This window comes from Globicephala melas, chromosome 1 (assembly GCF_963455315.2).
Source record: "Globicephala melas chromosome 1, mGloMel1.2, whole genome shotgun sequence".
NCBI classification, from domain to species: domain Eukaryota; kingdom Metazoa; phylum Chordata; class Mammalia; order Artiodactyla; family Delphinidae; genus Globicephala; species Globicephala melas.
The window spans coordinates 56,152,302-56,167,825 of NC_083314.1; the positions used below are offsets into that span (position 1 = coordinate 56,152,302).

The 15,524-nt window shown below is 35.7% G+C and overlaps 1 protein-coding gene across 3 annotated transcripts in view; it reads left to right on the top strand.

Annotated features, from left to right (window-relative positions):
• The window catches only part of TNFSF18 (TNF superfamily member 18), a 389,686-nt gene that overhangs the window by 161,950 nt on the left and 212,212 nt on the right, over positions 1-15,524 (top strand). The window contains exon 13 of one of the 3 annotated variants that reach the window (XM_060296286.1): positions 6,685-6,887. The exons of 1 other annotated variant lie outside the window; for it this stretch is intronic. The gene's annotated coding sequence lies outside the window, so the exon portion shown is untranslated. Of the gene's footprint in view, positions 1-5,957; positions 6,888-15,524 lie in introns of those variants that run through there. One more of the 3 variants, XM_060296288.1, reaches the window with a different exon arrangement.

Below are 15,524 nucleotides of genomic sequence, written 5' to 3' on the forward strand. Positions count from 1 at the left end.
GATGGTGCATGGATATAATGGAAGCATTTTTCTCATGGAAGCCTGCCCTGACCTCCCAAGGGTAGACTGGGCACCCTTTTTATGGCACCATATACTCTCCCTTGTATTTTCTGAAGTCAGAAAGAATCTCTTGTTCATCATTATATCTCCAGAGTCTGGAACACAGAAGTGTCAATACATATTAGTTCACTAATTAACTGAATTTTGGAAAGTGTGAACCATCTTCCAGTTTCCTGAGAAGGAAGAGAAGTAACAATATCTGCTTTTCTGATTCCCATCTACCCAGGGTTCCATAGCCCATTGAGAGGTAGTGCTGAGGGTAAGTGGATGTTTCATTCTTACATGTGATTTTGTCTTTCCATCACTCTTGTCCATCCAGACCATCCTCCTTGCTATACCTAGAACTTGTCAAGCACAGTCATCTCCATGGGAGAAGCATGGTTGGTAATAGGTACAGGTGGTCAGGAGGAGATAGCTAGCTTTTGATAAACACATCATTTTCTTTCTGCCTACTCCTGTTCATTAACATAGTAAGGAGATGTGTTTTTATCAGAGTATCCATTCTGTCAAGATCCTTTCCAAGCCTCTATTTTTCCCTTTAAATATCAAATCAATGTTTGTTGGGTAGAATTGAAATTTAGGTGGTTAGACATCCAGTTTGGGATGGGCACATGTGCTTGGTACCATCACCTTTTGTCTCCAAAGGGTTAGGGCTTCTAGCCAAGCATGTTCTCTTTGTAGCTCTTTTTCTGGCTAACTCATACTTATCTTAAAAATACCTCCCTCTAAGAAGGCCTCTAGGGTGATGCAAGTTTGGGCTTCCTGATATGTGGTTCCCTATATCATTGGAGTGTATTATAATTTTATCGTATTATAAATTCTTGTGTAATTTGTCTTTTTCACTCATGAGAACAAACATTTCTTGAGGGCAGAGACCTTGTACGTGTTTTCTCTTTTCTGTGGTCAGACTTGTTTGAATAGTGCTGTCCAAAAGAACTTTTAGCAATGATGGAAATGCTCTATTCTGCTCTGTCCAGTGAGGCTGCTACTAGCCAGATGTGGCTATTGAACACTTGAAATGTAGCTACTGTGACTGAGGAACTACATTAATGGTATTTAATTTTAATTAATAAGTATTTACATTTAAATAGCCACATATGACTAATGGTTACGGTATTGAGCTGCATAGTTAGAAGTTTGTCTATTTCTACTATTCTTTTCAAAGAACAAACTTTTGGCTTTGTTGATCCTCAATTTTGTTTCTTTCTTTGCTATTTCAATAAATTCTGCTCTTTATCATTTCCTTCTCCCTCTCTTCCTTCCTTCCTTCCTTCCTTTCCTTCCTTCCTTATTCTTTTTCTAACTTCTTAACTTGGAAGCTTATATCATTAATCTTATCATTTCTTCTTTCTAATGTAAGCATTCAAAGATGTATATTTTCAAACCATAATGGAAATGAATATGAAAAGAATATATATGTATAACTCAATCACTTTGCTGCACACAAGAAACTAACCCAACATTGTAAATCAACTATACTTCAATTAAAAAAAGATGTAAATTTTCCTCAATGCATTGCTTTATTATAGTCCACAAATTTAATCTATGGTATTTTAGATCAACTTTATTGAGATTTAATTTACATATGTTAAAGTGCACCTTTTTTTTTTTTTTTTTTTTTTTTGCGATACGCGGGCCTCTCACTGCTGTGGCCTCTCCCGTTGCGGTGCACAGGCTCCGGACGCGCAGGTTCAGCGACCATGGCTCACGGGCCCAGCCGCTCCATGGCATGTGGGATCTTCCCAGACCGGGGCACGAACCCGTGTCCCCTGCATCAGCAGGCGGACTCTCAACCACTGCGCCACCAGGGAAGCCCTAAAGTGCACCATTTTAAAGAATACACTTAGTTTCAGTAATTGTACACACCACCTGCTTTACCACCACAATTAAAATATGGCCTTTTTCCTTCATCCCAAAATATACCTTTATGCCCCTTTGCCATTATTCCCTATCACATTAATCTACTGTCACTATAGTTTTGCCTTTTGTAGAATTTCATATAAATGGAAACAAATAGCATGCATTCTTTGCTCTGTTTCTTTAGTTCAACAGAATATTTTTGAAAGTTAGCCATGTTGTTGTATGTAACAGTAATTACTTCCTTTTCATTGTGGATTAGTATTCCACAGAATGGATAGATCACAATTTGCTTATCCATTTATTTGGATATTTGAATGTTTGGGTTGTTTTCAGTTTTTGGCTATTATGGATAAAGCTTCTTTGAACATACATGCACAGGTTTTTATGTAGAGATATATTTTCATTTTTCTTGGGTAATTACCTAGGTGTGGAATTGTTGGGTCATATGAGAACTGTAAGATTAACTTTATAAGAAATGTCCCAAGTGTTTTAAAAACACTGTTGTATCATTTTCAATTTCTACCAGTAATATATGAGACTTTCAGTTGCTCCATATCCTCATCGATACTCGTTATTGTAAGTCTTTTAAATCTTAGCTTTTCTAGTGGGTGTGTAGTGGTATCTAACTGTGGTTTTATGTTGCAGTTCCCTGATGACTGATGATGTTGAGCATCTTTTCATGTGCTCATCGGACATTTGTGTAATTTTTGTGATATGCCTATTAAAATATTTTGCCCATTTAAAAAATTGGGTTGTCTTCAGTTGTAAGAATTCTTCATATATTCTGGATACAAATTTTTTGTCCGTTATATGTACTGCAAATATTTTCTCCTTGTCTGTGGCTTTCCTCCCCAGTCTGCTCTTTTTTTTTTTTTTTTTTTTTTTTTTTTTTTTTTATGGTACGCGGGCCTCTCACTGCTGTGGCCTCTCCGTTGCGGAGCACAGGCTCCAGACGCGCAGGCTCAGCGGCCATGGCTCACGGGCCCAGCCGCTCCGCGGCATGTGGGATCTTCCCAGACCGGGGCACAAACCCGTGTCCCCTGCATCGGCAGGCGGACTCTCAACCACTGCGCCACCAGGGAAGCCCCCCCAGTCTGCTCTTTTAAGAGCAAAAGATTTTAATTTTAATTAAGTTCATTTTAACAGCTTTGTCTTTTATGGTTCATGTTTTCTGTGTTCTATGTAAGAAAACATTGCCTACCCTAAGGTCACAAACATATTTTCTTTCATGTTTTCCTTTAGAAGTTTTATAGTTTTAGCTTTTATGTTTAGGTTTATGATCCATTTTGAGTTATTTTTTGGTGTAAGGTGTGAAAGAAAGGGTCAAAGTTCATTTTTTTCCAAACATATATCAGTTGTTCCAGCACCATTTGTTGGATTTCCTTTCCCCAATGAATTATCATGGCACCTTTGTTGAAAATAAATTGGCAATGTGGGTAACATAATGGTTCTATCTCTTTATTGCCTATTCTGTTCCATTAATCTATATGTGTACTTTATGCCAATACCATACTGTCATGATTACTGTAGTTTTGAATTATCTTGAAATCATAGAGTGGAAGTACTCCAGTGCTGTTCTTTTACAAAAGTTGGCTATTCTAGATCTTTTACATTTCTATATACATTTTAGAATTAGTTTTGTTAATTTCCAATTTTGTTTGTAATTGTATTGACTCTATAGATGAGTTTGGGGGGAATGACATTGCAATAATATTGAGAATTCTAATCCCTGAACATGGAATGTTTCTTCATTTACTTAGACATTTTAAAATTTCTCTCAATAATGTTTTATAGTTTTTAGTGTACATGTCTTGCACATATTTTGTTAAATTTATCCCTAAATATTTCATTTTATTTCATTCTATCATAAATATTTTTTCTTAATTTTGGTTTTAAATTGTTATTTAAACATAAAATTGAGTTTTGAATATCATCTTTTGTATCCTGTAATATTGCTAAATTCACTTATCATTTCTAGTAGCCTTTTTAAAAAAAACAGAGTGCTTAAGATAGTCTATATTCACTAACAGTTTGTCTAAGAATAAAGAAAATTTTACTACTTCATTTTCAATATGGATAATTTTATTGTTTTTCTTGCACTGTAGCATGGGCTAGGAACCTCTAACACAATATTGAATAGAAATTGTGGGAACCCACAACATTGCCTTCTTAGTCTGGGGGAAACATTTAATCTTTCAATATCGATTATGGTACTAGCTGTAGGTTTCTTAAAGATGCTCATTATCAGATTGATGGAATTAGTTCATTCCTAGTTTGCTGAGAGGTTTTATCGTGAATGGGTGTCTAATCTTAAGTGCTTTTTCTGCATCTATTGAGATGGTCAGATGTTTTTCTTCATGTGTGAATATGGCTGATTACATTGATGTTTGAATGTTAAAACAACCTTTCATTTCTGAGATAAACTCCACTTTGGTGTTTATTAGGGTGTATTGTCCTTTTTATATATGGCTGATATGTTAACATTTTGTTAAGTATTTTTGCATCTATGTTCACGAGGAAAATTTATTTGTATTTATTTATTTTATTTTTGTGGAAAGTTTGTTTAGTTTTGGTATTAGGTTAATGCTGGCCTTGTGAAAGGAGTTGGGAATTGTTCCCTTCTCTATTTTTGGAAAGTATTTGTGTAAAATGTGTATTTTTTTCCTTTCTTATTTAATATAATTCACCAGTGAAGCCATCTGGACTTGGAGTTTTCTTTGTGGAAAGGTATTTTTTGAAAAAAGATTAAAAAAAATAAATGTAATTCATTGACTGTATAGGGTTATTAAGGTTTTCTCTCTTTTTTCTTATTTTTGTTGGTTTGCTAATTTTGACTTTTAAGAAATTTGTCCTTTCTATCTAATATGGTATAAAGTTGCTCATACTCTTATCATCTTTTTAATGTCTGTTGGCTCTTCTGAATCCCCTCATTTCTCATATTAATAATTTTTGCCTTTTCTCTCTCTTTTTTTTTCTTACTCACCTAGTTAGAGGTTTATCAATTGTATTGCCTTTTCAAAGAACCAACTTTTGGTTTCCTTGAATTTTCTGTATTGTTTGTTCAATTTCTATGTTATTGACTTCCATACATATATTTATTATTTTGCTCTTTTATAGACTTTGGACTCAATCTACCTTCCTTTTTAGCTTTTTAAGGTTGAAGCTTAGATGACTGATTTTAGAACTCTCTTTTTTTTTTTAAGGAAAATCCTTGTAGGTCTCTCATGTTATAACTGATCCAAGGCCAAAACTCATCACAGAGAATCTAGTCAAGAGATGAGGAGGCCTGCATAATCCAGCAAGAGCCAGTCTGAGGAGGAAATATCTTGGTTAAAGCCAGACAGGCTGTGGGATTGCCATCCATTGGCAGCTTTCTTCTTAAAATTAAATTGATCAGTCACCATGTTTTAGCTGATTTCTTAGCCATCCTCCAGAAACATGAGGCAGGCTTTATCCATTAGGCACAATAGGTGAGGTGCCTAAACCCCATGATCTCACCAAAATGGTTTAATTTCTTTCATAAAATGATGCTGAAGGCAATGGTGTTTACCGTGGTAAAAACAGGATAAATCATGTATGGTACCAAGCATAGGGCCCATTATGAGAAGCTATTTTCAGTATCTGGGATATGAACACCTCCCAGAGCATCTACAAAACACATCTTGAAGGGAGAACCATAGAGTCCTCAATCTGGCCTGGATCTCTTTTATTTGACAATAAATACAATTTAATTTTTTTCTGAGCAGGAGATCAGGATGCTATTTTTAGAAAAAGGGAGGGGGAGGGGGAAAGGTGGAAACTCACCTGGGTTCACAGCAGGAGCCCAGCAGAGGACCACCTAAGCTTGTGTGGAAGACCTACAAGCAGAGATGCTGGGGTGGAGCACAGCAGAGGATGCAGACTCCACTGTGATGTCCCGAGTCTGTGCAACGCAAGCGTTTTTGGATGAACTAAGCCCTGGGCGGCGGTCTACACATGCACTCTGATGTGAATTCATTACTAAAAATCTGGAGTGCTCGACCTTTCTGAAGGGGTGGATTGAGTTTCTTACAGAGTTTATCTGACCCAGAATGCTTTGCAAATCCAGCCCCAGAACCCACTCCTCCAGAGATCATGGTGGGCTCTGCAGAGACTGAAAGCAAGCAGCACCATAGTTCATCATTTCAGCTTAATTATTAGCCCGTGGCCTGTACCGGCTGCCAGATACGAAAGGTTGGACCATGTGATCGTCTCCAAACATTTCCACAAGGGCTCCTGTGGTTAGTGTGAGGTCTTCGGCTCTCCCTCCCCCCTCCACTCTCAAAATCAGCTTGCATAACCCAGTACAGCCCCTTCCTCAGGTCAGCTATTGTACTCGAGTAGGGAGTAGTGAGCCGAACTGTAAACCAGAGCCGCCATTCCGCCAGCACCCTCCCTGCTTTCCCAGAGTGCACCTAGTTTTTGGTCACGCCCCAGAGCCTGCGCGCCTAAGCAAGCCCGCCCCCGCCCACGACTAGCGGTAAAAGGAAAGCCAACAGTAATCGTCCAAGGCGGAGCACATAGGCGTGGAACCCTATGGAGACGTTGTAACCCATACCAGGCACCAGAAAGAGCGCCAGCCTAGACCTCCGCCCAATTCTCTGTTCGCAACTAGCAGAGCGCCTGGAGGCACAGGCCTTCCGCTGCGTGCCATTCCCGCAGCCTCCGCCCGCAGGCCACTACGATGACCCCGGCTATTACTGCCTGGGAGTGTACAAAGTGGAGATAAGATCTGAATCTGTGCAGGGTCCGGTGCGGGAAGCCGAAGAACGCTATGTTGAGGAAGGAGATCCGGGCCTTCTGGGCTGCATGAACCAGGAGGCTACGGCAAGCACGAGGGCGGTGATGGCGGCCAGGAGCCCATGGAGCAGCCATCTGAGGAGCCAGGCCATGTGGAGGCTGCTGCCGAGGCCCCACACCATGGAAACCGGCTTCTCATCTATTTTAATGTAAGTATTTAAAACTATAAATGCCCTTTAGGTATTTAATTATATATATTATATTATAATTATTAATATATATACTCTTCAAATTTTGTTATGGTGTGTTTTAATTTTTCTTTAATTATTTCTAATCTCTCGTGATTTTTTTTTGTTTTTGATCCATGGGTTGTTTAGAAGTGCATCTTTTAATTTCCAAATATGTGTTATTTTACAGATTTCTTTTAGGTATTGATTTATATTACTTATTTCTTTTTAACTTTAATTTCTGTTGTTTCAGTTCTTCAAAATGTAAGACTTGTTTTGTGGAAGAGCATAGAGTCTATTTTGCTCAGTGTTACATGTGTACCTGAAAAGAATGTGTGTTCTGCTGTTGTTAGTTGTAATGTTCTCTAAATGCCAGTTAGATTAAGTTGTTGGATAGCGTTGTTAAAATTTTCTATATCCTTATTGATTTTCTGTCTACTTGTTCTATCATTTATTAAGAGAACAGTATCGAAATTTCCAATTACATTTGTCTACTTTTATATTTCTCCTTGGAGTTCTGTCAGTTTTGCTTCATGTATTTTGAAGCTCTGTTATTAAGTCTTTATAGGCTTAAGATTGTTATCTTCCTAATTATTTGACCCCTTATCATTATGAAGTGCCAGTCTTTGTCCCTGATAACTCTCCTTGTTTTCATGTCTAGCTTGTATGATATTAATATAATCATTTTAGTTTTTTTTATGGTTAGAGTTTTTAATGTTATCTTTCCATCCTTTAGCTTTTTTATTTTTAAACCTTTTTTAAAAATTGAAGTATAGTTAATTTACAATGTTGTGTTAGTTTCAGGTGTACAGCAAAGTGATTCAGTTTTATATACTTTTTCAGATTGTTTTCCATTATAGGTTATTATAAGATACGGAATATAGTTCCCTGTGCTATACAGTAGGTCCTTGTTGTTTATTTGTTTTATTTATATATATAAAATATATACATATAGTGTGTGTATGTTAATCCCAAACTCCTAATTTATGTCCCCCCCACTCCCTTTCATAACCCTAAGGTTGTTTTCTATGTCTGTGAGTCTATTTCTGTTTTATAAATAAGTTCATTTGTATCATTTTTTAGATTCCACATGTAAGTGAAATATGATATTTGTCTGACTTACTTTACTTAATATGATAATCTCTGGGTCCATCCATGTTGCTGCAAATGGCATTATTTCATTCTTTTTTAATGGCTGAGTAATATTCCATTGTGTATATGTACCACATCTTTATCTTTCGTCTGTTGATGGGCACTTAGGTTGCTTCCATGTCTTAGCTATTGTAAATAGTGTTGCTATGAACATTGGGGTGCATGTATCTTTTTGAATTAGAGTTGTCTCTGGATATATGCTCCATCCTTTTGCTTTGAACTTGTCTGTATCTTTATAGTCAAACTTTCTCATAGACAGCATAAGGTAGGCCTTCCTTTTTATCTAATCTGACAGTCTCTGCCTTTTAAGTGGAGTGTTAACAAATGTTTACATTCTTTATGATAAGCAATTTGATTAGGTATAAATTTACCATCTTGCTATTTGTTTTCTATTTGTCCAATCTGTTCTTTCTACCTTTTTTATGCTTTCCTACCATGCATTAGATTAATTAAGCATTTTTAAAATATTCTTATTTATCTCCACTACTGACCTCTTAGCTCTGTCTCTTTTAAATGGTTGCTGTACGGTTTCAGTTGCATCTTTAACTTACTGCAATATATTGATACCTTCAAATAACATTATACCTGTTTATATATCACATAAACATCTTTCAACAGTATACATTCATTTACCCTTTTGTAGTTTGTTGTACTGTTGTCATACATTTGACTTCTTTCTATAAAAACCACACTACTTTCATATTATTTTTGCTGTAACACTCAGTTATCTTTAAAAAATGAGGAAGCAAGAGAATTTTTGTACTTACCACGTACTTACCATTTCTAAGTCTCTTCACTCCTTTGTGTAGATCCATCTTTCCATCTGGTATAATTTTTTTCAATCTGAAGAACTTCTTATAATATTCCTTCTAGTGTAGATCTGCCAGTGACAGAATCCCTCAGCTCTTGTCTGCAAAAGTCTTTATTTCCTTTCATTTGAAGGATATTTTTTATGGATATAATTAATATTGACAGATTTTTTTCAACACTTTAAAAGATATCATTCCTTTGTAGTCTGGTGTACATTATTCTGACAGTCTTCAGTCATTCTTATTTGTAATGTCATGTCATATCATGTCATATGTTGTAACATGTATTTTTTCTGGGCACTTTTAAGATTTTCTCTTCATGAAAATTTTTAAAAAGCAATTTAATTATAACGTGCCTTGTAAGATTTTTTTTTTGTTTTTTTTGTTTGTTTGTTTGTTTTCATCCTGCTTGTGGTTCATTGAGGTTCTTGGGTCTGTGGGCTCTTAATTTTCATCAAATTTGGAAAATGTTGAACCATTATTTCTTCATATATTTTTTTTCAGCCTCACATGTTTCTCCTTTCTTTCTGGGACTCCAAGTACACTTCTGTTAGATTGCTTAATATTGTCCTACAGATTCTTAAGGGTTTGTTAATGTTTTTCATTCTTTTTCTCTCTCTGCTTTAGTTTGGATGGTTTCTGTTACATATGTTCATGCTCACTGACTCTTCTGCAGTGTCTAACTTGCTGTAATTACATTCAATGAACTTTGCAATTTAGATATTGCTTTTTCAGTTCTTGAAGTTCCAGTTGGTTCTTTTATAAATCTTGCCATTTCTACTCTCATTATGATTTAATGTGCTTGGTTGCTAATTTTTCATTACTGTTGTTTTTTGACTGTTTTTACTGACTTATTTTTCTACTTATTGTGAGTCACACTTTCCTGCTTTTTGCCTGTCTAGTAATTTTTTTTTTTTTTTTTTTTTTTTGCGGTAAGTGAGCCTCTCACTGTTGTGGCCTCTCCCGTTGCGGAGCACAGGCTCCGGATGCGCAGGCTCAGCGGCCATGGCTCACGGTCCTAGCCGCTCCATGGCATGTGGGATCTTCCTGGACCGGGGCACGAACCCATGTCCCCTGCATTTGCAGACGGACTCTCAACCACTGTGCCACCAGGGAAGCCCAAAGAGTAATTTTTGTTAGATGCTGGTTATTATGATTGGTACATTGTTGAGAGTTTGGATTTGATTACATTTTTTTAAAGAATGTTGAAAAAGTTCTGGCAAGCAGTCGTTACATGTGGATAAGCTTCTTCATTTTGAAGTTGTTTTAAACTTTATTTGGAAAAGTTTAAAGTAAGCTTCATTAACTCAGACATCCCTCCACCTTATAAGAGCTCTGAGAATTTTTCATTTTGTAATTCTTTGCCCAGCCTTACAACATTTCAGCATATGTATCCATGGCTTATGGTTTAGCAGTGGACTAAAGGGGACTATTATGAATATTTCTAGAGCCTTTTCTCTGTATCTCTTCCTTTTTCCTAGTACTCTTCTTTGAAAAATATGGTCTCCTTAGCACCCTCACCCACTGCCAGAGCTCCTTTCTCTGTCTCTTCAACTCACTGAAGGATGTGGTTTCTGATTGTGTTCTCCCTCTCTGCGCTAGAGTCTGGAAATTCCTCCAACAGAAAGCCAGGGTGAGCATAGGGTTGTCCTAGTTCATTCCTTTCTGTTAGGGATCACAGTTCTGCGGTACCTATTGTACAATTTCTTAAAACGTTATTTCGTATATTTTGTCCAGTTTTACAAAGGTCTATAGTAGGAGAAAAAGTTTCATTCTATTTATTCCAACATGGCAGAAATGGAAGTCCTGATCTGTGGTATTTTTATTATTGCTTAGTTTTAAACATTTTACCATTTCTATTATTTCTTTTTACCCATGAATTATTCACAGCTGTGTTTTAAAATTTCTAAAATGTATGAGAGTTTTAAATTTTTTGTATTGATTTCAAACTTAATTGCATTATGCCCTAAGAATGCATTCTATACAACAAGAAATATCTGAAATTTCTTGGAATTTGACGTATGACTTATTATCTTATAAATATTTCATATGTATGTGAGAAGAAAGGGTATTTTCTAATTGTTAGGGACTGGCTCTGCATATGTCCATTATATCAATTTTGTTAACTGTGTTCAATCTTTTATATTCTTACTAATTTTTTGGTCTGCTTGGCTATTTATTAAGGAGAGAGGTTTATTGAAGTCTAATACTGGGATGGTTGAGTTATCCATTTCTCTTTATAGCTCTATCAATTTTTGCTTTATGTATTTTGACACTAAAAATTGAGGTAAATTATACACAGTAAAGTACACAGATCTTTAATATATAGTACAAAGAATTTTTATACACACCTACCCACCCATATAACTATTACTTAGCTCAAGATGTGGAACATCTCCTGAACCACAGAAGTCTCTCATGTCTGCTTCCTGGCAATAACCACTTAAACCACTTTTTGAACCTTTAGCAACATTGTTAAGTTTTATATAATTTTAAGCTTCATATAAATAGAAATATACAATATGTATTTTTGTGTCTTTTTTTTGCTAATATGATTTTGAGATTTATTTATATTTTTTTCTGTATTAGTGGATTTTAAAAATTGTTCTGAATAATTTTTCTGAATATCATGTGAAAATTTCTCCATTCTATTATTGACAGTCATTTAGGTGGTTTCTAATTTGTACTGTAATGAATAACACTTCTATGAACATTCTTGTCTATGTCTTTGGTGGAGGGAATAAGCATATATTGGTAAATGCCCAGGATTAGAATTGCTAAGTCCTAAATAGAATTTTAAGTATGTGTTTCACCTTAGTAGATACAACCAAACAGTTTTGTAAAATAATTGTACCAATTTACTCTCTTACCAGTACTGTATGAGAATTCCAGTTGCTCTACATCCTTGGAAGCACTTAGTATTGTCTGTATTTTAGTTTTGATAATTCTGGTGGTGTGTAGCATATATCATTGTGGTTTTATTTTTATTTTTTTAACATCTTTATTGGAGTATAATTGCTTTACAATGGTGTGTTAGTTTCTGCTTTATAACAAAGTGAATCAGCTATACATATACCCCATATCTCTTCCCTCTTGTGTCTCCCTCCTTCCCACCCTCCCTATCCCACCCCTCTAGGTGGTCACAAAATACCGAGCTGATCTCCCTGTGCTATGGTGCTGCGTCCCACTAGCTATCTGTTTTACATTTGGTAGTGTATATATGTCCGTGCCACTCTCTCACTTTGTCCCAGCTTACCCTTCCCCCTCCCCATATCCTCAAGTCCATTCTCTAGTAGGTCTGTGTCTTTATTCCCGTCCTGCCCTGAGGTTCTTCATGACCATTTTTTTTTTTTTTTTAGTATAGTTTTTAGCGCTTGTTATCATTGGTGGATTTGTTTTTTGGTTTGGTTGCTCTCTTCTTTCTTTCTTTTTTGTTATTACTTAAAAATTTTTGGTTATTTTTAATAATTATTTTTTATTTTAATAACTTTATTTTATTTTATTTTACTTTTTTTGTTTCTTTCTTTTTTTCTCCCTTTTATTATGAGCTGTGTGGATGACAGGCTCTTTGTGTTCCGGCCAGGCATCAGGCCTGTGCCTTTGAGGTGGGAGAGCCAAGTTCAGGACACTGGTCCACCAGAGACCTCCCAGCTCCACATAATGTCAAACAGTGAAAATCTCCCAGAGATCTCCATCTCAATGCCAAGACCCAGCTGCACTCAATGACCAGCAAGCTACAGTGCTGGACACCCTATGCCAAACAACTAGCAAGACAGGAATACAATGCCACCCAAAATCATAATAAGGCCACAGGCACCCCAAAACACACCACCAGATGCGGACCTGCCCATCAGAAAGACAAGATCCAGCCTCATCCACCAGAACACAGGCACTAGTCCCCTCCACCAGGAAGCCTGCGCAACCCACTGAACCAAACTTAGCCACTGGGGGCAGACACCCAAAACAGTGGAAACTATGAACCTGCAGCCTGCAAAAAGGAGACCCCAAACACAGTAAGTTAAGCAAAATGAGAAGACAGAGAAACACACAACAGATGAAGGAGCAAGGTAAAAACCTACCAGACCAAAGAAATGAAGAGGAAAAAGGCAGTCTACCTGAAAAAGAATTCAGAGTAATGATAGCAAAGATCATCTAAAATCTTGGAAATAGAATGGAGAAAATACAAGAAACATTTAACAAGGACCTAGAAGAACTAAAGAGCAAACAAACAATGATGAACAACACAATAAATGAAATTAAAAATTCTCTAGAAGGAATCAATAGCAGAAAAACTGAGGCAGAAGAACGGATACGTGACCTGGAAGATAAAATAGTGGAAATAACTACTGCAGAGCAGATATAAAGAATAAAGAATGAAAAGAATTGAGGACAGTCTCAGAGACCCCTGGGACAACATTAAACGCATCAACATTCAAATTATAGGGGTCCCAGAAGAAGAAGAGAAAAAGAAAGGGACTGAGAAAATATTTGAAGAGATTATAGTTGAAAACTTCCCTAATATGGGATTAAATAGTTAATCAAGTCCAGGAAGCACAGAGAGTCCCATACAGGATAAATCCAAAGAGAAACACACCAAGACACATATTAATCAAACTATCAAAAATTAAATACAAAGAAACAATATTAAAAGCAGCAAGGGAAAAACAACAAATAACATACAAAGGAATCCCCATAAAGTTAACATCTGATCTTTCAGCAGAAACTCTGCAAGCCAGAAGGGACTGGGAGGACATATTTAAAGTGATGAAAGGGAAAAACTTACAATCAAGATTACTCTACCCAGCAAGGATCTCATTCAGATTCGACAGAGAAATTAAAACCTTTACAGACAAGCAAAAGCTAAGAGAATTCGTTGTGGTTTTAAATGTGCATTTCTCTGATGAACAGTGATGTTGAGCACAATTTCATATGTTTATGCACCATTTGGATGTCTTTTTTTTTTTCTTATTACGTGACTGGATTTTGGCTCATTCCCCCCCCCCCCCGGTTGGGTCATCTGTCTTTTCCTTATTGATTTATGTAATTAAACAAATATACTGGATAATAATTCTTTGTCAGTTACACGCATTAAAAAATATCTCTGTGATTTGCCTTTTCATTATATTAGTGGTGTCTTTTGGTGAACAGAAGTTCTTGATTTTAAGGAAGTCTAATATATCACATTTTTTCTTTTATGGTTAGTGCTTTTTGTGTCCTATTTAAGAAACCTTTGTCTTCTCCAAGTTCAAGAATATATTCATTTAAGTTTTCTATTAGAATCTTTATTGATATAGCTTTCATATTTAAGTCTATGATCCATTTGGAATAGATTTTTGCATGTATCATAAGGTTGGAGTTAAGGTTAACTTTTAAAAATGGGTACCTGATTGATTCATTATTATTTATTGAATTGATTATCCTTTCCCCATTGAATTGGCATCTCTGATCCAAATCAGGTGACTGTATGTGTGTAGGTTTCTGTATCTCTGTTCTGTACCATTGCTCTATTCTTGTGCCAATGTAATAGTGTCTTAATTTCTTCAGTTTCATAATGTCATCATGTTAGATAGTGTAACTCTTCCACCTTTATTCTAATACAAGATTGCCTTGATTATTCTAGGTCTTTTATGTTTCCATATAAATTTTAGAATTAGCTGTTTAAACCAAACCAAACAAAACCTCTGCTTGGAGTTTAGAGTGGGATTGAACTGAATTTATAGAACAGTTTGAGGTGAAATGACAACAATTTTGAGTTTTGTAATCCATGAGCATAGTATATACTTCTATTTAGTTACGTCTTCTTTAATTTCTCTTGGCAGTGTTTTGTTATTTTCTGAGGCTACTTTACTGTTACAAACGGTTTATTTTTAAAATATTTTCTAGATTAACTGAATCTTTTAACCTTTCCATGTCTTTTTATTTTAGGTCAGATGTCAGCAAACCTTTTTCCATAAAGTGCCAGGTTTGCAGGCCCTACAGTCTCATTGCAATTACTTAACTTTGCTGGTGAAGAGTGAAAGCAGCCATAGAGAACATGTAAACAAATGTGTATGTCTGTGATCCAACAAAGCTTTATTTATAAAAACAGACACCATAATTTGGCCTGTGAGCTGTAGTTTGCTGATAGACAGTTCTCTTGTATATAGCCTATAACTGGCTCTCTTGTAAATAAGATACAACTGAATTTTGAAAAATCTAAGTGAACAATCTATATCTTTTAATTGTTGACTTTAGTTCATTATATTTAAAGATGATTATTTTTCTCATATATATTGTCTGTTTTCCTCTATCATGTTACTTTTTCTTTGTTCTACTTTTTCATGCTTTTTTCTTGTGTTTTTATTAATTGAATTTTTGTTTGTTTTCTTCCAGTGTCCCCTCTTTATTTCTGTTACCTTTAGAAATATGCTTTAAATTTTACCATCATATTTATCAAAGTCTGCCTTTTATGAGCATAGAAAATCTAGAATGTTTTGATTCCATTTACTTTTCTGTTAACTTACATACTATTATTGTCGTGCATTTACTTAGGTCCTTATTTTTATTAGGTCCATCTATTAGCCTTTGTTATTAAGGTTTCCCTGTAAATAAAATGTTTGTTCAGGTTCACCTATATGTAGATCATTTTCCTTGCTCATAACTTTTTCCAGCGTCTTAG